The sequence below is a fragment of the Myotis myotis genome, unplaced genomic scaffold (genome assembly GCF_014108235.1).
Source record: "Myotis myotis isolate mMyoMyo1 unplaced genomic scaffold, mMyoMyo1.p scaffold_m19_p_2, whole genome shotgun sequence".
NCBI classification, from domain to species: Eukaryota; Metazoa; Chordata; class Mammalia; order Chiroptera; family Vespertilionidae; genus Myotis; species Myotis myotis.
Window position 1 is genome coordinate 184977447 of NW_023416324.1, and position 25532 is coordinate 185002978.

General features: G+C 41.7%; 1 protein-coding gene across 4 annotated transcripts in view; it reads left to right on the forward strand.

Annotated features, from left to right (window-relative positions):
* Positions 1–25532, forward strand: part of PLD1 (phospholipase D1) — a 198297-nt gene that overhangs the window by 37752 nt on the left and 135013 nt on the right. The window contains exon 1 of one of the 4 annotated variants that reach the window (XM_036348129.1): positions 18053–18231. The exons of 2 other annotated variants lie outside the window; for them this stretch is intronic. The gene's annotated coding sequence lies outside the window, so the exon portion shown is untranslated. Of the gene's footprint in view, positions 1–18052; positions 18232–25532 lie in introns of those variants that run through there. One more of the 4 variants, XM_036348125.1, reaches the window with a different exon arrangement.

Sequence of the window (25532 nt, forward strand, 5' to 3'; positions counted from 1 at the left end):
GGAACCCTGTCTTCCTCTATCGCTTTACTCTGCTTTCCACTGCTTCTGAGCTCTCATATGTTATATAGGTATTTGTTACTGCAGCACCCCCACCCCTCACCACCATAAGAGCAGACATTTCATCTTGTTTGCTGTGCTCTCCCCAGTACAGTGTCTAGTACCACGCCTGGCACCATAGTCCATGCTAATAAAGATTTGTTGTATGTATGAATGAAAGTACTTAAATAGGAGCAAAATATAGAATTATATATATGTGGGTCCTTATATAAGCAAGAATTAATTTTCTTAATACATATTCTAGATCTTTTGGTATATATTTATTTGTGGATGATAATTGGATGAGGCTGGTTTCTCATTGCCAAACTTCCTTGTTTAAGTAAGAAATGTGGCCATCTTTGACTCTCCTGCCTTTCTGCCCCCTAACTCAACTGGTTACTAAATTCTTCCTCAATGCCTTCTTTCCATTTCCACTGTGGTCACTGGCCAAGAAGGCTCTATTCTCATGGAATACTGGAATATTGCTGATTCTCTGTTTCCAGATTTATAGAGTGATCTTTCTAAAATTCATATTAAATTATGTTATTCTACAGCTTAAATCTTTCTATGCGTCTCATTACCAAAGATTGGATCTAAAACTTCTTAGCCTGGCATTCAAGATCTGTCTCAATTTGTTCAGGCTGTTATAACAAAATATTGTCAACTGGGCAATTTATAAACAGCAGAAATTTATTGATCCACTTCTGGAGGCTGGGAAGTCCAGGATGAAGGCACTAGCACAGTTGCCTTCTGGTAAGGATCCTTTTCCTGGTTCATAGCCAGGTCCTTCCTACTGTCATGTTGTTAAAGGGGCTAGAAGCACCCTGGAGCCTCTTTTATAATCACTAATCTCATTTATGAGGCTTATTCCCTCATTACTTAAACTCTTCCCAAAGACCCCATCTCCTAGTAACACTTTTGGGGGTTAGGATTTCAATATATGAATTTTGAGGAAACACAAATATTCAGATCATAGAAAAAACTTTATCAATGTGGCCATCACATCGTTTTTCAACTTTTTCCAGCTTCCTCAGTGACCATACACACATCCTCTCTACCTCTCTCTCCTCCCTCCCTCCCTCCCTCCCTCCCTCCCTCCCTCCCTCCCTCCCTCCCTCCCTCCCCCTATCTCTATTGCTCTCTCTGCAGGAATTCTCATGTACTCTCCTGCTCTGGCTCTTTGAACAGGATGCCCTTCCTCTTTATCCACTTATAGGGAAGCATCCTATACCTCCCTGGAGTCTTCCCTGACAACCCACTTTCCCTGCGTGCTGAGTCACTTCTGCCCTCTCCAGGTTTGCATGGTACTACCATGCACAGCACTGTTTATACACAGGATACATTTGTTTGTGGGGCCTGTAGGCGGCCTTCTTCATGAGTTTGCCAGCTTTCTGAAGACAGTGCCTGTCTTATGCATTCTTTTATATATAATATATAATATAATATATATATAATATATAATATATATATTATTGATTTCAGAGAGAAAGGGAGAGAGAGAAAGATAGAAATATCAATGATGAGAGAGAATTATTGATTGGCTGCCTCCTACATGCCCCCTAGTGGGGATTGTGTGCCCTGATCAGGAATCACTCTGTGACCTCCTGGTTCATAGGTCCACGCTCAACCACTAAGCCATGCCAGCTGGGCTCTCTTATGCATTCTTGAATGCTCAGTGCCTCACAGTACATAGCAGATAGTAGGTATTCAGTAGATATTGGAATGAAGTAATAGAATTTCAATAAGCAGTCTCACTGATGCAAATGAAGTCCAGTAATGGCAGCAGAGAATTTAAGTGCAGCTGGATCATTGGACTTGGCAATGGAAGTGTATAAATAGTTCTGTAGTAAATGCTCTTCTTAAACTATCTTTGGCAGTGATGGTATTTATAAATGTGAAGAACCACAGATCAGCAAATGTGTCAAAGCTCTTTGGTCCAGGGCTGAACTGAGTTTTGCCATCACCTTGACAGTACTTTTCTGGGTCAGTGTTCAGGAGACATAAAAAGTTTTTAGGATAATTAAAAAAATGTGTAATAAAAGTACATTTTGTTTTATTTGTTGCTGTATTGTTTTCTGTCTGTTGGTTTTGATTTTTTGGGGGGAAGCTAATGAGAGACAGATTGTTAGAAAACCAGAGGCAGTCTGCTTGGTTTACTAATGTACTAAATTAATTCAGTTGTAGGAGCGGTCCAGGAATTCCCTGCATTAGGAAAAATCCATTCCTACTCCCTTCTTGGTGTGGTTAGCTTGTGAACCTGGCCTGATTTTCTTGGCAGTTGATAAACTGATAATCTCTTTTCTCTGTCTCTCTCACCCAACTTATCATTTTACGGGTCCACACAGCCTCCTTTCAGTCCATACAGGGAAAATGAATGTGCACTCACAAAGACAAAGGTTCATTTTGTTCTTGAGTCTGACAATCAAATACTTTAAAAAAATTCTCTTTCATTTAAAAAAAAGTTAGTTCTCTTGTCATATTATCAGGAAAAAGATATTCCCTTTTCCCAAATGAGTAAATGAGAATGTGGGCACAATGTACTTGCTACTTCATAGGAGGCTCTGGTGTTAACTTGCATTAACCCAGTGGTCGGCAAACTCATTAGTCAACAGAGCCAAATATCAGCAGTACAATGACTGAAATTTCTTTTGAGAGCCAAATTTTTTAAACTTAAACTATATAGGTAGGTACATTGTTATTAACTTAATTAGGGTACTCCTAAGGCTTAGGAAGAGCCACACTCAAGGGGCCAAAGAGCCACATGTGGCTCGCGAGTCACAGTTTGCCGACAATGGCATTAACCTGTCTTGTTTATACACTGCACCCCCCATACCATACCATGAATATTTGAAAGGGAAAATATGTCTCCAATTTTATTTTCTGGGTATTTTGATATTTAAGTGAGTTATTACATATGCAAATATACTTTGGATTACTTTTCTGATGAATATATCCATAACATTTTCTGTTAGGTTAATATTATGGTCCTGAGGATTTTCTTGTACACCCAGCTCTTGAAGTGTGAGAGAAATATCAGCCACTTGGGGACACCCAGGTACTTATTTAATGAAAAAAAAAACAACAACAAAAAACTGAAGGAATTACCAAGGGAAAATAATTTGATCTCAAGAAAAAAGGGATAAAATAGTTCAGATTGACCATTTCAATATTACTAATCCAGAAAGTAGGTTTGCATTGAACTCAGATGACCAGAGGGAAGGAAATTCACCAGACAGCCTAATTTACTGTAGAGAGTCAGGTAGAGAGACAGGTTCCTGTTTGTTAGTGGGCACTTCTGCACAGACACGTGGCCTTGGGGATCTCAGAAGAAGGGTAGCAATGAACCAGCAGAATGAGAAGTCATTGGCAAGAGATTCAACTAGAAGCTCCCCCAGGGCCAAGGCCAGTGTTCTCATCCTCGGTGACGTGCTGGGTGCCTAGCACTGTGCTGGAGATGCGCACTCAATAAAGATTTGTTTAATGAATGGCTGGATGGATGAATTGAGTGAATGTTCAAGGAGCTAACAAAGAGTGGGCGGACAAGGCTGGAAGGTTTAAAGCAGGGGTGGGGAACCTTTTTCCTGCCAAGAGGTGTTTGGATATTTATAACATCATTCAAGAGCCATTCAAAATTGTCAACTTAAAAATTAGCCTGCTATATCTGGTCAAACATTTAATTAACTCACCCCTCATGCCTCGGCAGGGCTAGACCAAATGATTTCTCAGGCCTTACAGGGCCCGCGAGCTGGACTTTCCCCACCTCTGGTTTAAAACAGTGAGGACCCATTAATGAAAGGAGTTAGCATGAGACAACTACAGGCATTGCATGTATTGTAAGATATATTCGCTTGGCTGGAACGTTTGCACGAGAGATGGGAATTGGTAGGGAAATTCCCATGTTACCTATTTTGGTTGAAATTTTGTTAGGTTGAGATATTGTGTTATATATACTACATATAGAATACATGTAATAGACTTGTCATTTGCATTTTGATTATATAATCAAACAGCATAAAAGCTCAAACAACATGGACACTCAAATTACAATTGTTATGATACCATCCAGTGAAAATTTATGATTATAATGTTGCTTTTTCGGGCATAGAAGATTCTCACATGCCTTTTGAATTCTCAAATAATGTTAAGTCTATCCACCATGGCTTAGTGGTTGAGGGTCGACCTATGAACCAAGAGGTCACGGTTCTATTCCCGGTCAGGGCATATGCCTGGGTTGCAGGCTCCATCCCTAGTGTGGGGCCTGTAGGAGGCAGCCAATCAATGATTCTCTCTCATCATTGATGTTTCTATCTCTCTCTCCCTCTCCCTTCCTCTCTGAAATCAATAGAAATATATGTTTAAAAAAATAATAATGCTAAAAAATACTTTTAGTGTCCTTAATGTTTTTATCCTTTTCTAATTTCTTGAATTGGAAGCCCAAGTCACTGCTTTAGTAACTCAGTTGCTCTGTTAACCCCAACTCTGGTTAGGCAGGACTCTGGGATGGAGAATCATGGGAGACAGGACCTGCAGTGGAGGATTGCTCTGACCAGGCATCTCCAGATGGGTTCAGGAGTGGCTGCTCCCTGGTTCTAGCTTCCTGAGTCTTTTCCTCTACTTTGTAGCTTCAAAAAGTCACTTTCACTAATTCAGCCAGGGCCGAGTGAACCCTACACATTTGCTAGAAATCAAACTCACTGGGGACTGATGAAGACCAGGATACTATTTTATTTGTTCTGAGAAATTATTATTGCCAAGTAGTCTGGGATAGTTTATTGGTGGGTAAAATATTCTTCTAATGCAGCGGTTCTCAACCTGTGGGTCGCGAACCCTTTGGCGGTCGAACGACCCTTTCACAGGGGTCACCTAAGACCATCCTACATATCAGATATTTACATTACGATTCATAACAGTAGCAAAATTGCAGTTATGAAGTAGCAACGAAAATAATTTTATGGTTGGGACATGAGGAACTATATTTAAAGGGCCAGAAGGTTGAGAACCACTGTTCTAGTGGGAAAACCCACCGTGAGGCCCCAGGAAATTCACAAGGCTCCTTGGAGAATGCAGAGCAGAAGAGAGGGAGCCAGATGGTGCTTTCCTAAAGCACAATCTCCACCCTGGAAGTTCAGCCCCAGAGGCATTTATGGTGTGTCTGCTGCATGTGAAGGGAAGGGAGCCAGCAGTCATTGAACCCTATCCATGAGGCAAGCACTGGCCTGGTGCTTTTATGCACTTGATTGTATACTCCGGTGGCGTTTTCGCTCACTGACCAGGTAAAGAAATCACTGTGGAGAGTGTCGGGCTGAAAGAAGCAGCCTTTGCCCTTAAGGATATTCTAGAGTCTAGAATCTATTCTAGACCCATGTGGTCCAGTGTGACGTGGACACACACGGTTTTTGAGGACCGGAAATGTGGCCAGGCCCAACTGAAAGGAGCTGAACGCGTGAAACATCAGTACATTCATAATTTTTATATGATCACATGTTGTAATTACATAGTATTTTGGGTAAATTAGGTTAAATAAAATGTCACTAAAATTATTTTCACTTGCTTCTTTTTACTTTTTGATGTGACCCCTAAAAATTTAAAATTACATAGGTGGCTCACACTGTATTTCTGTTGGACAGTGCTGTTAGAGAAATTGTATGCACAAATGACTAGGACCTAGCCTCTCTCCCAGCCTCCTTAAATTGAAGGATAATTTGATGATATTTCACACAAATAAAGTCTGGATCTCTATGATAGTTCTTACTATTAGACACAGAATGCTGAGCTTAAAATAGGTACACTTACCATTGTGCATAACTTTTCCTTATGAGTCCCTCTAAAATATATATTTGTACTGCCAACAGCTGTTTGCTAATGAACTATTATGCCAGACCCTGTGTGAGGAACAATACAAAGGCTGAAATAGTAGATGATTCTCTCTATGGGGGAGAGTCTATAGGTACCCAATAGCTGTTATACCAGACATACCGCGAGAGACATCTTTAGTGTGCAATGCACAGCTTTGGCAGTTCTAAGGGAGCGTTCTCACTGTTTGCCTTGGAATCTGTGTTCGAGCTGAGCCTGAAAAATTGCGCAGGTGGAAGGGATGACCAGGTGGAGGGAACAGCAAGAGCAAAAGGTCGGAGATGGGGCAGGAAAAGTCTCAGAGGAGGAACAGGGATATTCACTTGCCTGGGACATGATGTGTCTGCAGGGGAGTGGCAAGGACTGGCCTTTAGAGTGGAAGGCCAGCTAGGGAAGCTGGACGTTTCCTGTAGTAATTAACTGCCTGTGAGAATGTGATGCCTTAAAATGGTTTCTTCAATACCCAAATAGCTGTTCTTCTATATTCTGAATGCCTGAAAGAGTGCTAGCATATTTTATTTTTGAGAGTGAGGTGACTTAATGCATATTTTAAGAAATAAATTCTCTTGAAATAATTCCTTTGAGTCTAGTTTCTTCAGATTCCCTTGCAATATGTTCTCTTCAGGAGTGGGAAATAAAAGGCAAAAAGGGATGAACTGAGAGACAAAAATAATGAATTTGTCTCCCGTAGCCAGTTTCTTGAGATCAAAAATCACACCAGCTCTTTATGCCTTACACTTCCCATTCCATGAAAATGAAGAACACTTCTATAAAAAGTACTTTTAAGACCATGAGGACAAATATTCTTGGAAAGACCGAAGTTGTACACAAATTGTGAGAACACGGAGAATTTCTGAGGCCGGAAGTGCTGGAAATGCTGGAGAGTGCTCCAGTTAGGAGAGTGGATGTACGAGTTAGACATCTGGGTTTGAACCTTCACCACCCACCTACTTTTCGACTCACTTCTAACATCCCCAGATCACCAATTTTACCTCCAATTTTTTGACTCTATGCTTCCCATCAGTGTCCTGTGTATTCTACCTCTAACCCCCTAATGACTCCAGAGTCCATTGTTGTCTCCCCTCTCTCCTCCCTCTATCTTGCTCTCCTGCAGAACACAAGGCTGGTTAAAATCAGTGTTATGCAGACATAACTCTGCACTTTCCTCCAAAGAGCTGAATATACCTTGGAAACACACACACACACACACACACACACACACACACACACACATCTCTGGTGATGTTAAATCGATCACTCCATCTACTCTGCTGATACTCGGCACTTTCTGGCAACACTACCACATTCCCTAATAAATTCATTTGCTCACTCTCCCACGCGACCATGTGACACTTTTGCCTCTTTGCTCAAAACTCCAACATCCCCTCCTGTATTTCTCTCTCAGCGAATGATCTTGCTGCCTATTTCTGTAGGAAACTAGAGGCAGTCAGAAGAGAAGCACCTTACCTCCCCACCACCAAATCCTGCTGTATTCACACATCATTTGTTCCTCAACCTCCTTTTTTTACCATGGATGAACTGTGTGTGCTCCTGGCTAAGTACACCTCATCCCCCACCCACCAGACCCTCTGTTTCCACAATATCCTCCCATTAGCTTAATCAAAATTCCTCTTTTTACTGGATCATTCTTATTAAACACTAGAGGCCCAGTGCATGAAAATTCATGCACTGGAGTGGGGGGTCCCTCAGCCCGGCCTGACCCTTCTCACAGTCTGGGAGCCCTTAGGGGCAGGAGGCGACCCGGTGATCAGGGGAAGGCGACGCCCCATCACACCTCTGCTGCTGCCACTGCCAACAGTGCAAGCCTCAGCCAGCCCTGGTTACCTGTGCCTCGGCCCAGCCCTGGGTGGCTGGGGGGCTGAGGGGACTGGGCAACACCATCTTGTGGCTGTGGGCACCGCCATCTTTGAGGGCATGGCAGTCAATTAGCATATTCCCTCCTTATTGGCTGTGGGCACCACCATCTTTAAGGACGGGGCAGCAATTAGCATATTCCCTCCTTATTGGCTGTGAGTGCCACCATCTTTGAGGACAGGGCAGCAATTAGCATATTCCCTCTTTATTGGCTCTGGGTACTGCCATCTTTGAGGGTGGGCAGTCAATTAGCATATTGGCTGTGGGCACCACCATCTTTGAGACAGCATGAGGGTCAATTAGCATATTCACTCTTTATTAGATAAGATTCTAGAATACCTTTGTTCTGTAGAAATACCCGCCTTGGTCCTTTGTCTTTTGCCAGCTTTGCCCCATATCTCTGTTCCTCTTTAAAGCAAAACTTTTTAAATAAGTTGTCTGTTCTCACTGCCTTCAATTCCTTACCTTACACTCTTCCCCCACCCAACATTTTACTAGGAACATTTTCAAGCATACAGAAATATGGAAAGAATTTAAAGTGAATCATCACCTAGACTTAACAATTAATGTGTTGCTTTATTTGCTTTAACACATATCTTGCTATCTCTCCATCCTTCTATCCTTTCATCAACCTATCTTATGTTTTGGATACATTTTATTTATCTATTTATTTAAAAATTTATTTTTTAATTACAGTTGACATGCAATATTATTTTATATTAGTTTCAGGTGTATAGCATAGTGCTTAGACAATAATATACGTTACAAAGTGATCCCCCTGGTATTTCTAGCACCCTGCTGGTATTATACATAGTTATTATAATGTTATTGGCTATATTCCCCATGACTAATTTGTAACTACCAATTTGTATTTTTTTTTTTACTTAAAATAATTTTGCAACAAATATTATTATGGCATACTGCAACATCTTGGACATTATATCTCATTTCTGCAGTATGATCCAGGAGAGACTCACATTTATAAAATTATGTGAAGATCTCCTGCATTTTCCTAATATTAATCTCTTGATGTTGAAAGTATTCCCACTGAAGCATCTGTCATACCATCCTTGCCAAGTTTCTTCTTTTTCTTTTTTTTCTGATTTTTATTTCTTAATCCCTTCACTTTTTTCATCCATCACCCAATGCCCCTCCCCTCTGACAATTATTAGCCTGTTTTCTGCACCTATAAGTCTGTTTCTATTTTGTTTGTTTGTTGTTGTTGTTTTATGTCACATACTAGAGGCCTGGTGCACGAATTCGTGCACCAGTGGGGTCCCTCAGCCTAGCCAGTGGGATCAGGCTGAAACTGGCTCTCTGATATCCCCGAAGGGGTCCCAGATTGTGAGAGGGCACAGGATAGGCCGAGGGGCCCCACTGGTGCACGATTGGGACCAGGGAGGGACATGGGAGGTTGGCTAGCCAGGGAGGGACTGTAGGAGGGTTCTAGGGCATGTCCGGCCATCTCGCTCAGTCCCAATCGGCCAGACCTCAGCAGCAAGCTAACCTACCAGAAGGAGCATCTGCCCCCTGGTGGTCAGTGCACATCATAGTGACTGGTTGACTAGTCGACTGTCTGCCCCCTGGTGGTCAGTGCACATCACAGTAAATGGTTGAATGGCCTTAGCATATCACTAGCATATTATGCTTTGATTGGTTGAACGGATGACCAGACGATAGGACACTTAGCATATTAGGCTTTTATTATATAGGACTAGAGGCCCAGTGCATGAAATTTGTGCACTCAGGAGGCGTCCCTCAGCCTGGCCTGCACCTTCTCACAGTCCAAGAACTCTCAGGGGATATGCGACTGCTGGCTTAGGCCGGCTTCCCGTGGGGAGCCGGCCTAAGCCAGTAGTTGGACATCCTTAGCACTGCTGCAGAGGCGGGAGGGGCTCCTGCCATTGCCGCTGCACTCGCCAGCTGTGACCCCACCGATGCATGATTGGGGATGGGGATGGACTGCGGGAAGGCTCCAGGGCATGTTCGGCCCATCTCACTCAATCCCAATCGCCGGACCCCAGCAGCAAGCTAACCTACTGGTCAGAGAGTCTGCCCCCTGGTTGTCAGTGCACGTCATAGCGAGCAGTTGAGTGGCCTTAGCATATCATCAGCATATTACACTTTGGTTGAATGGCCAACTGGACACTTAGCATATTAGGTTTTTATTATATAGGATAAGTGAATTTATATGCTATTTGTCTTTCTCTGTCTGACTTCACTTAGCATAACACCCTCTGGGTCCATCCATGTTGTCTCAAATGATAAGATTTCATTCTTTTTTATGGCTGAATAATATTTCATTGTATATATGTACCAATATTTTTTATTCATTGCTCTATTGATGGGCATTTAGGTTGCTTCCATATCTTGCCTATTATAAATAACAATACAATGAACATAGGGGTGCACATATCTTTCATATTAGTGTTTTGGGTTTCTTTGGATATATACCCTGAAGTGCAATTGCTGGGTCATAAGGCAGGTCCATTTTTAATTTTTTGAGAAATATCCATACTGTTTTTAATCATGACTGCACCAATTTGCATTCCCACCAACAGTGCACAAGGGTTCCTTTCCTCTACATCCTCACCAGCACTTGTTTGTAGATTTACTGATGATATCCGTTCTGACAGGTGTGAGATGGTATCTCATTGTCGTTTTAATTAGCATTTCTTTGATGATTAATGACATTGAACATTTTTTTCATATGTCTATTGGCCATCTGTAGGTCCTCTTTGGAGAAGTGTTTATTCAGGTTCTCTCCATTTTTAGATAGGATTGCTTGTTGTTTTTTTGGTGTTGAGTTTTATGAGTTCTTATAAATTTTGAATATTAGTCCCCTTTTAGATGTAGCATTGGTGGGTATCTTTTCCCATTCAGTAGGTTGTCTTTTCATTTAGTTGTCTAATGCATTTGCTGATGACATTGTTCTAGGTGTGAGATATAAACATGATATTTTTACACCCAGGGTGGTCTGAGAAGGCAGTGTGGTCTGGGCTGCCCCTTGAAATGTGGGGGGAGGATTTTCATTCTTTCCTGGCCATAAGGGGAAGGGCATCACAGGGAGGGCAGTGGCCCAGACCCAAAGAGGGAAGAACTAAGGGCTGAAAAATGGATTAAACCAGTTTGGCTGGAAGGAGAGGTCTTGTGGGGAAGCAGTTGGAGGGCAGGGCAAAGAAAACAAGGTGGGGACAAAAAAGCAAGTGGCTTCAGGCTGCAAGAACCGCCAGGGTGACAGGATGCCCTTCCTTACCCAGATTGGGCAAGCAAGGCAGGAAGTGCCTCTGTGTGGTTAGAAGGTAACAGACACGGGCTTGTGGCTGCAGGTCCAGTCCCTTCTCCCCCACAGCGCAGGCGGCTGGGGTGTGACCCTCTGCTGCACTCCCAGTGGATGGCTGTGCTAAGTCCATGTGTCCACGTTTCTGTGTGTCCACAGAGAGGCAGCAGCTGGAGGCCCCCCTCTGCTGTTCCAGAGCTCGGATGCCAACTTTGAACTTTCTTTTTTTTACCCACAAGAATTCTCACTCTAGGTTTTAGGTGGTTGGGCCTAGAGGCAAGGGGCAATTTTGACTGTTTTTCCTTATTAAAAAAAGAAAGAAAACCATAGAGAAACTTGGAAATTCAAGACCAATCAAAGAACATAATTTACATTTTAACATGAGCATTAAGAAATACTCAACTTGTTTTTCAGAAGAGCATTTTATGTCAGTCATATAAAGCAACATATTCATTATTGTGTAAAAGGAAAGCATGCATTATACAAGAAGGGGCCAAAGTAATCTCTGAGCTGATTAGGTTATATTTACAAAAAGGTAAGTTATCTAGCCAATCATGAGACAAAATTTGCTTTACTGATATAATTTTGTGAAAATTTGCAGTAACCTAGAAGGGCGTCCATTTGTGCACCCTAAGATTCTTATTACCAAGTCACAAAATCTTGTTACCTCTTGGAGAGTTAGTATAGATTTCAGAGCAATTTGTAGTAATTAAGAAAATTACCCTGTAAAAGTAAGAGGACAAAATAGAATAAAATAGAGATATGAACCATGACAGATGTTGCAGAATAGGGAGTGGATGTGAAGACAATAAGGGACATTGTTGCTAAGGCAGCCCTGGCAGCACATGTCACTGATTAAATCATGGACGCCAGTTGGTGGGCACAGCGCGGGAACAGAGAGCGCCTTGTTCCAGCTTGTCTGTCTAATTTCAAATTAATTGCTTAAGTACAGGCTTCTGTTCTGCTTATAGCAAAGGAAAATGAAACATGTGAAATATTGTAAATCTTGTCATTCACCTTGGATCACCAATCAGAACGAATTAAAAGAGCTTTGAGCAAAGGCTCCAAATAACTTGTTCCTTGCCTGTAAATGGAAGCCTGAGGACAAGCAGGACCCACTCACTGCTCTGTACTCACTGTTCCTTTCTCTCCTGATCAGGGTCTCGCTCCTATGACATAAGGGATCTGCTCTTCTTCATACTGCCCTGTGCTGGTGACTGTGGCTCCACGGGGTGCAGTGGAAGATGCCACCGGCCATCTGGGACTGGTGTCTTCTTGGACTGTGGCTCTTCTGAGGTCTCAGGGAGATTAGCCTCTGCCATTTGTTACTCTGGGACTTTGTGATCCATGTGAAAGCACTTTATTGACACATGAAGGGATTACAAAGGAAATCAATTATACTGATGATCACCGTTACAAAAAATGTAATACTGTAATACAGAGTCTTTATTAATGCACTAGAGGCCCGATGCACGAAATTTATGCAAGGGGCTTGGCCCCCTCCACCGCAGAGACTGCCTCTGCCTCAGCCCCACTGCCGCCCCGGCTTCATCCTGAGAGACGTCTGGTCTAATTAGCATATTACACTTTTTTTATTATAGACTAGAGGCCTGGTGCCCAAAATTCATGCACTGGGGATGGGGTGTCCCTCAACCCAGCATGCATCCTCTCAAATCTGGGACCCCTCGGGGGTCAGACATCCCTCTCATAATCCGGGACTGCTGGCTCCCAACCGCTTGCCTGCCTGCCTGATTGCCCCTAACCGCTTCTGCCTGCCAGCCTGAGTCACCCCCTAACCACTCCCCTGCCAGCCTGAGTGTACACCTAACTGCCTGCCCTGCCGGCCTGATTCTCACCCCACCTGCCCTCCCCTGCTGGCCTGATCTCACCCCCAACTGCCCTCCCCTGCTGGCCTGATCGCTCCTAACGGCTTCTGCCTCTGTTCCCACCACCATGGCTTTCTCCAAAAGGAAGTCGAACATCTGGAAGATGGCCAGTTGACCTGATATAATTAGCATATTACCCCTTTATTAGTATAGATAGATTATATAGGATAGGATTGCTTAAATGGGAGTGGGGGAAAGCCTTTTTCAGCAGGAGGAGATGCTCTTGGAAGACAAAAACACATAATCCCTATTTCTGGACTGATAGCCAGCCATATGCACTATACTGCCAAAGCAGTCATTAAAAAATTGAACTGCTTTCTTACACCTTACACCAAACAGCTGTTGCCCTTAAAATCCCTCCTCAGCCCCCACCTTAGGTTCTGCCTTCACAGTTCACCCCAATTAGGTTCTGATTGGTCGGTTTCTATGCCAGTCAGCATCAAAAGCTCTGCCTCCTAGACAGCCATTGGCTCCTGGCACTTAACCCAGATTAGTTTCTGATTAGTCGGTTTCTATGCCAGTCAGCATCTCCAGGCCTATCTCTGGGCCTGAATCAAAGAGGCGGAGCTGATTAGCAGCCCCCCGCAGAGGCCTAGAGAAAAACAGAGGCGTGGCTGCTGGAGAAGCTGGGAGAGAAAGAGAGAGGCAACAGCTGATCAACAGCTGCCACAGAGGCTGCGGATCAGACCCTGCCTCTTTCTCTGCAGGCCTCTCTCCGGGCCTGATCTGCAGCCCCCTCAGCAGTCAGTGCTGGGTCACTGTGCCAGCACTGGCTGCTGTCAGTGCTGGGTCGCCATGGCAACCCAGCACTGACTTCCTGTGTTTGATTCAGCCTTCGGTTGTTATGGACCCTGGCTCTTTATATATAGAGAGTACATATCAAGAGCTAGTGGTAGGTCTAACTATTTTAGGATGTAGAGTTGGCAGAGGAAAGAACACAAGTGAGAAGTCCTGGATTTGAATTGTGGGTCATCTCATCTTAGGTCCCTCCTTTTCTAAATGCATTTAAAAAATCTTCCTGTGGGTTTTTCTTTACCTCTTTAAATCAGATGTTCTTTACATTTCTGTGTGTGTGTCATGGAACCCCTTTGGCATTCTAGTGAAGCTAATGAATCCCTTTTTAGAATAATGTTTAATGCATAAAATTAGAGTGCATAGGATTACCAAGGAAACCAATTATACTGAAATTATCAATATGCTAAAAAATGTAATATTGTAATATAGAGTCTTTACTAATGCATTACATACCAAGAGCAAGTGGTAGGTCTAATTACTGTAATTATGAAGTGGACATGAGTGGAAATGATACTTTGAGATATTTGCAACAACTGTAATGTGATAGGATTTCTTTGATTTCTACTTGTGACAAGTCATAGGACTGGCTAATTTTACTGTGGACTATTGCTTACATTTGTAATGGAAGGACATGTTAAATTTTAGAGGTTAATAAATATTACAATGAAATTTTCACCACCCAGAGCCTGAATTCGGTCTGAGGTCCCCAAATCCCCTTGCCTAAAAACTGTACCCTTTCCTCTTATGCTGTGCACTCTCCAGGGTCCAGGTCAAGCACCCTGCTGTGCCCTCCACCTGCAGTCACCCTTTAGTGCACTGACTCCCAGGTGTGGCCCTCCTGTGCAGGCAGGGGACTGGAGCACAGACCTGTAGCTCCTGCCGCCCGCTATACCTGCACCTTGCATGGCCCACAGGACCTCACGCAGCCTCTAAAGCCAGCTCTGCAGCCTGGCCATCCCACCTCCCTCTTCCCGCCAGCCTGCTCTTCTGTGTTTCTCAGCTCTGTGGATGGCGTTAACAACCGTATGGCTCAGGCCCCAATCCTTGCTTGAGCAAGGGAGCTAGTGAGCACCCAAGTCGCCAGGATTACTGCTCCAGCCTTCTTGATAAAGTTTGTAAAGTGTAAACTTGTACATTTCAAAGCACTGGTCTGCCTTTCCCTTTCCCTGGCACATCTTCTAAATTGCTACTCACCCCAAGGCCTCATTCTTCCTTACTTATCTTTCTGACGTGCACATCTCATCACTTTCTGGTTTAAAATCTCTTGATGATGCCTCTTTGCCTTCATGAGGCGACATCAGAGGACTCCAGCCTTCCTCGAAGTGTTTTTTACTTTTTTTTCACTGCAGGTCCCCAGCCTCCCCGAGCTCCCAGTGGTCCCTCCAATGGCTTGCCCCCCATTTCCCCCTTTTGCCTCGGCAAGCCCAGTGAGTGCCCTCTGCCTGGGGGTCCCTTACCTGCCCTACTGCCTTCAGGTCTCAGTGCTGTGTCCGCTTTGCTAGAAAGCCTTTCCCAGCCTGCAGCATCCTGAGCACTGCCTACAGAGCAGTTCTTGCCCAACCATCTCCTCCACCTGTGCTTTGACCAGACTCTGGAGGGCTTTCACAAGCAGTGTGTCCTCGGGGGACAGAATTATTAAAGTATGTGGTTAGGAGCACTGACTTCAGAGCCAGACTGCTTAGATTCTAATCCCAGTTCCACCCCTGGCTATTTGATCTTGGCAGGGTACTTAGCTTAATTTAGGTGCCTCGCTTTCCTCATCTGTAAAACTGGTATAATAATCGAGTGATCAATAAGTTAATATATGTAAAACACGTTAGAACCAGGGCTAGATTATAATAAGAGCTTAAACATTAGCTATTATTATTGGTTTTGGTTTCAGCAGTGTGGCTTGGGTTCATATAAAAGATACTTTAATTTTTGCTGGAGTTTTTGTTAAAGACTGTAGTATAATTCAAAACCCAATATTTAATTGTTCTTTATCTCCACTGAGGTTGATATTGAATGTTGATTTTAGCAGAAGTAATTTATATCAGACAAAATAAACTTTTTTTACAGGAAAGGTAAGGAAAATCCTAGGAATACAGCTTTTTAGTAGAATGGTGGAGACATTTAAATTCCATATTTTGAAACCATAGTGAGTCATCCCACCAGTAGTTAGCTATCTCAGGTGAGAATATTTCCATTTTTCTTTCACTTCAGAGATTATGTTGACCTCATATGATTTTTTTGTAGCTCTTTGGGTAAAAGAGAGATCAATATTACTTATCAAAGGATTTCTTTTTGAATGCAAATCGTCATACATGTTTGCAAACTAGATCCACATAAAAGAAATGGTTTTGAACGTAATTATTTTCTTTTTTTGCATGAGTATTTTTATGTCACCTAGAACTAGACCACTCTTGTGGGAGAAAAAATTTTCAGGAGCCCTACTACATATTGTATTTGACATTAATGAGCTCTAATAATTGATTCTTTTCTTTTTGTTTTTCTTCCAGCATCAAAGTAGTATTTCCCTGGAGGTTTAACTGTTCTAGCCTTTTCTTAGTTTTGCCACCAGGTGGGGTACTGGCTCCTTTTTAAGGCCTGGGCCACAGTCCTTGAGGGTAGTTTTCTCACCAAGGTGACTCTCTTGCCCCTCTCATTCTAAAGCAGGGGTTCCCAACAAGAGGCACCACCCCCCATAGGGGGGCAATTTGATTTTTAATTAACAGTGAATTTTTTGCATTTCTTATGGTTCTAGGGGCTTCATATACATCATATAAATGTATATTATGACATATTTATGCAATTCTGTTCTCTATTATATGTTTTGAAACATTACTTGCTATTTTTTCATATAACTTCATATTAGTATTATTTTTTAAACAATTTCTTAGTGATTTCTTCCTCAGCACTTCACCTGTCCTTTCATTCTTTTATTTTTCTCTTTCATGGATGCCATGTTCTTTGGAAGCTTGTTTAGACCAAGTTAATGGCCTTTTAGGCTTCCTCCACATGAATAGGAGTTCACTTTTTGAATAATAAGAATTATATGTCATGGGGTGGGGAGCATCAGGATTTTAGAGATGCTTAGGTGGGCATGGCCAAGAAAAGGTTGGGAACCACTAATCTAAAGTGACCCCATGAAAAAATGTTGAGCCAAGACCCAGGTGTGGATGGAAGGCAGGAAGTCTAAGGTGTGAGGGAGTCTCTGGGTTTTTCCTGATCTTGCTGAGCTAATACGCTAATGACTTATGTTTCATAGGTTTTGAGTAACTTGAATTTTATCAGAAACACATGTAAATCTACTTGACAACAGTGAATCAAGTTTTTCTTTGGATATTTGGTTCAGTCTTATGGCTTAAAAGAAACAATACAGTCAGGTAACTTTGACCACTATGTTATATAGCTCTTATTTAAATAGAAGAGAAATCAATCTATTAAAATTGAGGCTCTTCTTGGAGTTAAAACTAGGGGAAAATTGTGTGTATTGTAGACACATCATGTTCAAAAGCAGAGCATTTCTTATTCTTTTGTAAACATTATGCTGAAACATTATTGACTTTTAAGATATAAATGCCTTAAAGAAATTATCAGTTACCTTTTCCTAGAATGAAAAATAAATTTAAATTCCATACTTTGAAATGACAGTGAGTCATAGTAAGTTCCATTTTAAACTATAAAAAGCTCCAAAACTACAAAAAAAATTTCTTTTTTTATCATATACATATAACCTAAATGCAGATGGTGAGACTGAATTATGAGTGAATTTTCAGGTTCTTTGATTCATTTTCCTCTTGAACTTTAGACTTGAGTGGTTAATGAGGTTTTAGACCTTTTTAATGTGATCCTCCCCCCCCGCCCCCCCCCCCACCACCACCAAAAAAAACAAACAAAAAACAAACAAAAAAACCCCACAAACCTGAAAATCCGGATGATGTGTGACTCTGAGACTCGGAAACAGTAACTCCATGTGTCCTCTTATGCAATGTGCAATTGTAGTGTTTATGCTTTCCCACCACCACCACTACCCAACTTGGATAACCATGTAAAACTCATTTCATGGCCTTCATGGAGGGCAGACTGCACTGCTCTTGTTTAAAATAAATGAGTCACTTTAGTGCAGTGTCTGAAGGGGTGTGAATTCTCTTTGTGTTAAGTTTTTTGTGTTCTAGCTTTCTCCGACAGCAAGCACAAACACGAAGCCTTAAGCCTCAGCTTATTCTGTCTGTGGATTTTATTTCTCACAGCAGCCCAGTGTCTAGTTAACATATGGGGTGTGGTTTCGAGTTCATTACTGAAGCTTATAGGCTAAAGTGCTCTGTGGGCTTGGCTTTGACTTAAGTTGCCTTTAGGGAGGCGGCTGAAAACTGGGAGCAGTCTGCTTTCCCTGTGTGTGGATTCCCTGGGCTGTCAGTGTTGTCCCCCCCACCTCTTGACTATCAGCTGCTTTGGAGATTAGTTTCCTAGCAAGGATTCTTTCTTTAAAGCAACATGAAGCGACCGTTTTCACAGGGGCACCAGGTTAGTACATAACATTTTGAACTTTGTGTGGCATCTGTCAGACTTGCTCTCCGTGCTCACTGGGCGATGAGATGACAGCGTAGTGTTTGTGCTGTTGTTGTGTTCCTGTAGAACAGAACGGAGGTTTGGGGGTTATGAGTCTCCTGATAGTATAAGCATTGTTTGACTCTCTTGAATGCAGCAGAATCCAGGAAGACATGACCACCGAGTGTTGGATTTGCAGGCTCCGAGATGTGTACTTGTTTGTAAGCATTTTCAGTTCCTTTTCCAGAATTACTCTTGGTGCCCTCCCCATTAAATCTTCTGGGCATAGCTACGATGGCCTCCACGGCTGATTGTATTTTGTGTTTGAGCGTCAGGTAGCAGGGTGTTGTGCTCCCGCTAGCGGTGTTGTCCCTCCCACTCGAGTGCCTGCCTGCTGCGTGGTTTTCCCCAGGGCCTATTCCTGATAGTTACAATGAACCAGGTATCTTTGGAAAGTCTGGCATTTTTTTCTGGAATGCCTCATAAAATACCTAATAATGGATGTAGGCAGAGTGTACAGGTGGACTAAACTGGGCTGAATTCCTTCCTTGATTGTCACTGCTTGTGAGTCCGCAGAATCTGAGGTTTGCTCTAGGAGTAAATATGTCTGTGAGGCTAGAATGTGCCTTGTAAGATGCAAATGTATTGCTGACAGTAACACAACTAAATTAAGTCAACACGACTAGGTATCATGAGAACGTTTTCCTTAATTGTATTCGCTTAAAGATCCAGAGAGCAATTTCACTTTTGTGAATTTGTCACCAAAGCAACCCAGCATGAAGTTGTTCTATAAGAGGCGTTCAGCTGGGTATTTTAAAGTTTACAACACTTTTTGAAATACACTTGATTTTCTGTTATTTTACGTGCGCTTTCGTTCCAGATAATGCACTAATGTTTTTAAATATGCTGCTCTGCTTCTGTTATTGCCATTTTAGTCTTCTCTCCAGGCCCCCACCCCCACCCCACCCCCCTGCTTGCCGGGAAGTACAGTGTTTCAGACGGGGTCCCGTTCTCCATCTTCAACTCTTTAAAAAAGTAACATTGAGGGAGGAGGGAGACAGAAATAAGTAATTAAAAAACATCTTGGAGATGACTTGTTACGTTTTAAGGATCCCAGTTACCATTTCTGCTGAGGCTGAAGTTGTAAAAGTGATGGCTGCATGCCACTTCAGGATTACAAAGCTGATTGTACTTTATACCCTAAGACACAACTGGGCAGCCATATTATAGCCCTGCCTCTGCAGGTTCTTTCTCTAACAGCAAAAATACTCGGTTTTTAGTAGATTTCCAAAAAAAAAAAAGCAAAGATTTCTATGGCTTGCTTAATTATGCTATTGCGGCATGTATGTACTATTATTAATTATTAAATGCTATTAATTTAAATTTTTTAAATTATATTTTATTTCTGTTGTTGACACTATTACAGATGTCCCCCATTCCTCCCCCTTTGCCTCTCCCTCCCCTCCTTGTGGACCTCATCACATTGCTGTATGTGTCCATGGGCTATGCATATATGTTCTTTGGCTAGTCTCTCCACTTTCTTTCATCTCCCGCCCCTCTCCCCCCCACACACACACCCACCTCCCCTCTGACATCTGTCAGTCTGTACCATGTAACCATGTCTCTGGTTCTATTTTGTTCATCAGTTTTTAATTTAAATTTTAAAGGGAGACTTTTGTCAATCTGATTGTAGCTACCCAGTGATTTTAAAAGAACAATGTTGAGACATTTTACTTATTGATATTTGTTTGTGCTTCTCTTACATGGATAAAAGTCTTAAAAAGCTCATTTATGTCTGGTAGGTTTCAGTTTCTGTGTTTGCAGAAATTGCTTCATTTCTGATTAGAAACAAAAATAAACAATGAGGCAAAGAATAGAATAAGAGGGGAAACTCCCTAAAAGACAGGTTTTAGGGTTTTTTCCCAAAGAATATTCATTAAAATAAGTTTCTTCTAAACATGGGGAGGGAAAAAAGACTATAGAGTGTTCAAAATCTATAATTTTGGGATAATATAGCTAAGCAAATCTTATTCCTGATTCTAGGTCTGGAACACACATTGCAATTCTTGTTCTCATCTTGCCAGACTGGTTTCCTTTTGTTACATTTCTTCTTTTGGCAAAAAATAAATAGAGACAGGCATTTTCTCTCATTTTAAGTTGAGCTTTCAGTTGATTAACTGAGTTGGATAAACACACTTTCTTTCTTTTTCTTTTTTTTTTCTTTATTGATTAAGGTATTACATATGTGTCCTTATCCCCGAATTGTCCCCCTAACCGCCCCCCCCCCCCCCTCATTACTCATACCCTCACCTCCCTGTTGTCTGTGTCCATTGGTTAGGCTTATATGCCTGCATACAAGTCCTTTGGTTGATCTCTTTCTTGTTGATATTTAAAGTCCTCTGGATGTCTGATTGATGTCCAGAGGCCTATGTACCTCGCCGATGATCCAGAAGCATGTGAGCCTCATTTCCTTTTAAAATGAACCTGAGTTTTGAAGTTGGAGTTACATCCTTAGGTAAACTATTTTGGCATGAATTGTCCCAGACTCGAAACCCTGGGAAACTTGAATGGCACTCTAAAAAAGGAATGAATAAGTAGCAGTAATTGTGGTATTAGAGGTGGTTTTTCTGACTGCTGAACCTTGTTAAGTTTTCACCTACTCACACACCCCAGATTACTCTCATTCCTGCCCACGGTCTTGATCTTCACTCTGTATCTTTTGGGATGTGTCAGCTCTTGAACTGCAGTTTCTACCATGTGAGATTCATGTAGAGGCTACGATGAACAGTGCCACCTCCACCTTTTTCTTGCCTAGCCCCCCACCCCCCGCCCCCCAGTCCCGGTTCTTGCTCTTAACCACGCTCATCGAAGGTGCCAGTTTGCGTGGCTCTTGTGCTTTCGTATCAGAAAGTGGGGACAGAAAGTAGGAGAGATTGTGATGCCATCCACCCCAGAAATTCACTATTTCAGTAATCACAGTAAATACTGACTTCTCAGTGGGCTTGCAAAGGCTGAGGACAGATTTTAGTCCAGGACTGATCTGACCAGAGACCTGCCAAGTTCCCTCTTCCATGCTGAAGAGCCCAATTTCAGTTTCACCTTCTGGCATTTGTGGGGGTGATGGTAACAGCAATCATGGCAGGAGTAGTAGAGGCAGTGGTAAGAGTAATAATAATAATAACTAGCTCTCCAAAAACATTTCCCAAGGGCAGTACTGTCCTAAGCATCTTATTTAATCCTCACAACAACCCTACGAGGTCAATTGTCTTTATTATCCCCATTTTCTCATTGTGGAAACTGTCCCAGAGAAGTTATGTAATTTGTCTCAAGTCATAGCAACTAGCAAGCAGCAGTAACAGGATTGTGCCTTGGAGGGATGGTGGGGGAGAGGGTGCTGCGGTAGGAAAAAAAAAAAAAATCGGCCTGAGAAGTTGATGTTCTTGGGAAATATAATCTGATATTTATTATTAATGAGAAGCAGCCATGTACATACTGACATCTGTGCTGCTCCTCACACTCAAAGATGTTTCTGTTGACCCACTGACAACCGGTAAGGCATGTCCTTTGTGTCCCTTTTCTACTGGGCTGGGGGTGAGCTTGTGTTCTGCTTCCTCAACTGTTCTACTCATAATCAATGGCAAGAATGTGGTGACCTAAGGCAGGACATAGAGTTTTCCCGTGGTCAGTGAATGAGACCCATAGTGACCAGTTTACATTGGCGAATAAGCCCACAGCATTGAAAACTGTCTTTCAACTACATAAACTGACCTTGGAACTCTTGAGACTTCTTCTTAAGGCTACAACAATAAAACACTGAGGCCAGGGACTTGGACCTTCTGATTGTTTAGCTTGAATTTGGCCTGTGTGAGTGCCTCTTCATTCCTCCCAGTATGACTTCCTGCTGATAATCAAAGCTCTGGTTATTTTGTCAGTCCTGAGGTTTAGTCGAAAGCCAAGAATATGAGGCATGCATTTCCTTTAAAAACATAAGTGTGCATTTGAAAATGTTGGGCAAATAACCTACATTTGGCTAAAACTTAAACACATGACAGATAAGTTTGGAATCTTAATGTATTAACATATAGTCCATAGATTAAGGAGACAAATTAAAAAAAAGGAACAATAACAACAAAACTTCTGATCTTTGGATGGGAAAGTACTTCTTTTCCTAAAACCAATAGAAGAAATCACAAAAGGAATAGGGTGGTAGATTGGAATTTTTGAAGTAGAAGTGTGAAAGCTTTCAGTATAAAACACTCATTGAAGTATTATTTATTACCATGAAAAGTTAGAAATAAAACAGAAGAGAAAATTGCATGATGGACCATTATGTAACTACTACAGGCCTGGTGCACGAATTTGTGCACGGGTGGGGTCCGGCAGGCCCACCTGGATCGGTGCTGTGCCAATCAGGCTGGCCAGCCAGGGGGGAGGGGACATGGGAGGTTGGCCGGCTGGCCCCATCCCTGATCGGGGTCGGGGGCCAATCGGGGGTGGAGCCAGCTGGGAGGAGGGGCTGTGGGCAGTTGGCCATCTGGCCCTGCCCCCTGGTCGAACTCCTGCTTGAACTCCCAGTCAAGGGGACAATTTGCATATTAGCTTTTCATTATGTAGGATTCCAGTTTTATTTATGAAAAATTGTAATAGAAGGAAGTTTTGGTACTAGATCTTTAAGTTAAATCAATATCAAATTATTTGTATATCACAGACTTGGCCATGTTTAAAATATACCTCTCTGTGTGTTAGGCTTAGGGAGATGGCAGAAGGGGTAGTCACCTTAAGTTAATAGGGTTTATGGATTATTTTGAAGGTGGCAATTTCTGCTACTTTATATGTTTTCTTATACTTTTCTGCATAATAATATTTTTAAACATGATCAATATATATTCAAAAAATAAAAACTCATGTATAGGAAAAAAATGAGAACAAGACATACCCAAATTTAATAGTAGGTTAATTAACATCACCCATAATCTATCGATTTATGTTGGTGGCGCTAAGAGTGATTTTGATTTCCTCAAATAGTTTATAAACTTAAGGTTTATTTTGAGAAAATTTTATTATTTTTATAATAAAAATTAAAATAGATGAGGAATGGCAGGCCACAGTTGAGGCAAGGTCAATTTTTTATAAAGGAGAGGATACTTTTACTTTGGAGAACAATTATTTTGCTGCCTTTATGCATTATTGTAGGAAACTGCCTTTTGACTTTTATGCATTGGGTTGAAAATTTTAGTCAGCTGGTATAGCAAATACAATTAAAAGGTAGATAGTTTGATAAATGGTGTGGGGTGGAGCCTATTTAAACACTTGAAACATCAGTCCAGCTAAGACGCTTGCACGATTTCCAATGGGTCATGATAATGCTGCCTTGGTCTAAGAGCAGTTGATATTTAGAAAGGGACAAGTCAACCTATTGAGACAATTTTCAGAAGAGATGGCTCGACTGGAATAATGAAGATGGAAAAGAACCCTAGAGAAGTTGACTCCATTCTTTCCCTTCCTCATTTTACAGATGAAGCCATGAAGGATGGTGTCCTGAAGGCCACAAGGTTCTATTGATTTGATTGGAGCCTTTGGGGCCTTTTGAGGTCCTTTGACTCCCCCATTGCAACTGTTTCTAATATTCCATTCTGTTAATTTAAAAACAGTTTAGTCCTGGTGAATGAGATTATATTTCCATTTCTTCTGGGTTGGTAAAAATCAAAAGCTGAGACCATTCAGCATTTACCTAATGACGTTTGAAAAAGAGCCTAAAGGCCTATTATGCCTCCGAGGAACACTTCCAGCTCTACAGGCATGGTCTGTAGTCTCCTCATTGTTGTGTGAACATTTTGTTCTTGGGTACAGGCTTAATTATTGCACAGCTGGTTTCCATGCTTGTCCTGGAAGACAGCAGCCACATGAGTGACTACAGATCACTTGATACTGCACCCTGGAAATTGTTCCTGAACAGCTTCATCAATAGTGTTTAACTTACATGAATCCCTTAAGTTAATCCCTTTGTGTACAATTCAGTGTTTTTTAGTATAACCATCACCATAATGTAATTATAGAACATTTTCTCTTTAAAAGTTTAAACAAATTATTCAATTACAGTTTACATTCAATATTCTTTTGTATTAGTTTCAGGTGTACAGCATAGTGGTTAGACAATCATGTATTTTACAGTGTCCCCCCCGATATTTCCAATATCCACCCAGCACCACACACAGTTATTACATTGGATTAACCACATTTCCTGCACCATATTTTACATCCCCGTGACTATTTTGTAACTACCAATATGTACTTCTCAATCCCTTCACCTTTTTCACCCAGCCCCCCACCTCACATCCGCTCTGACAACCATCATTCTGTTCTCTGCATCTATGAGTCTGTTTAATTGTAGAACATTTTCATCACCTTCAAAAGAAACCTTGTATCCATCTCCCTTCTCTCCCTTTTTCTTCCCCCAGTCCTAGGCAGCCAATATTCGACTTTCTGCCTCTCTAGATTTGCTCATTCATTTCATATGAATAGAATGATACATTAGGTGAGAACGCTGGACATTTTAATGTGAAACTCAAAGACCACTTAGTCAAACATGACCTGGTTACTGCGCAGGCCCTTTCTTCTCAACAGTGTGCCAAAGTGTGAGATTAGGACCAAATGAACGCACTGTTGTCACCTGTTTATTAGATTAAGGGGCCTATATGTGTTTTCTGGAGTCCCTCTATTTAAGATTGAAGTGAAAATATTCAAATTTAAAAGCTATATGGGAGTACATACCTATTAATATGAGTCTGTTATAAGCTATGTTATAAGAAAAATCGTTAGGTTAGACCACTGCTTAGTTGGGAGCTTGAGTGAATTACTTGTATCTTCTGACTCAATTTCCTTATCTATAAAATGGGGATTATAATATTAGCACCTACCTTGCAGGGTTCTTATGAGAATTAATGAAATAATGTGTATAGAAGGCCTACCACAGTGCTTAGTGTTTAATAAGTGTTAAGTGAATGTTAGTATTGTTATTAGTATCATTTATAATAAACTGTAGAATGTTATTTTATTTCATTTTTATGACTTATATGCTCTACTAAGGATTTGAATTGGCTTGCAAAAATATTTGCATACCATTAAACACATACACACATATGTTTTGTTTTGAAATAAAACAAAACCAGGGGTGATAAAGTTAGCAAAAAAATAATATCAGAGGAAAGGACAATAACAATAGAAGTGACAGCTAACATTTACATAGCAGGTTTTCAGTAGACATTTCTTTAGTGTCT